General features: G+C 28.7%; 1 long non-coding RNA gene across 2 annotated transcripts in view; it reads left to right on the top strand.

The window, feature by feature from the left end:
• LOC106734513 (uncharacterized) overlaps nucleotides 1-697 on the top strand; it is an 18,720-nt gene that overhangs the window by 6,140 nt on the left and 11,883 nt on the right. The window lies entirely within an intron of this gene.

Here is a 697-nt window from a genome sequence, read left to right as displayed (position 1 = left end):
AAATGTTTATTGATACTGTTTAGTTTTATTTATTTGATTTTGGTATTTTTCCATTTACTAAAGATGTTAAACATGTTTTACACATTTATTGAACATTTAGAAATCTAGTTAAAGTATTTGAACAAGTGTCTTTGTCTACTTTTTTTGGGGGGAGATCTCTTTTTTTTCCTCATTAAAAATGTTTAGTTGCAGGATCAGAATGTGGCATAGTGGCTAGGTGCTGGACTCCCACATGACTGACCATGATTTTCGTGGACCTGGTAGCTTGCTTTCTCTCTCTCTTTCCTCTTCTCTCTGTCTTCTCTCTCTCTTTGTCTCTCTCTGGTAAATATGTGTACACTGTAGCAATTTTTTTTTTAAAAAAGGGATAAACAAAATTGAATAAATAATTCTTAAAAATTATTTAGTTAGTACTTGGGAGGCAGGAGGATCATAAGCTAGCAAGGTCCTGTTTTTTAAAAAGTTTTTATTAAAAACAGAAGTATGTTTAATTACTCATATGGTAATTATTTTCTCATACTCTTGTCACTTCTTTTTACATTCTTTAAGTGTATCATTTGATGAATAGAATTTTTATTTTAATGTACAATTTATAAATTATTTAAAATATTGTTTTACATAACTCTTAAAAAGTATCTTTGGAAATTATTATGTAACATGGGCAGAAAAGGTACATCATAATTTTTTGCTACACAGA

The sequence above is a fragment of the Tupaia chinensis genome, unplaced genomic scaffold (genome assembly GCF_000334495.1).
Source record: "Tupaia chinensis unplaced genomic scaffold, TupChi_1.0 Scaffold000021_1, whole genome shotgun sequence".
NCBI lineage: Eukaryota > Metazoa > Chordata > Mammalia > Scandentia > Tupaiidae > Tupaia > Tupaia belangeri.
Note: the sequence above shows the minus strand (reverse complement) of the source record. Positions and strands in the feature narration are given on the sequence as shown.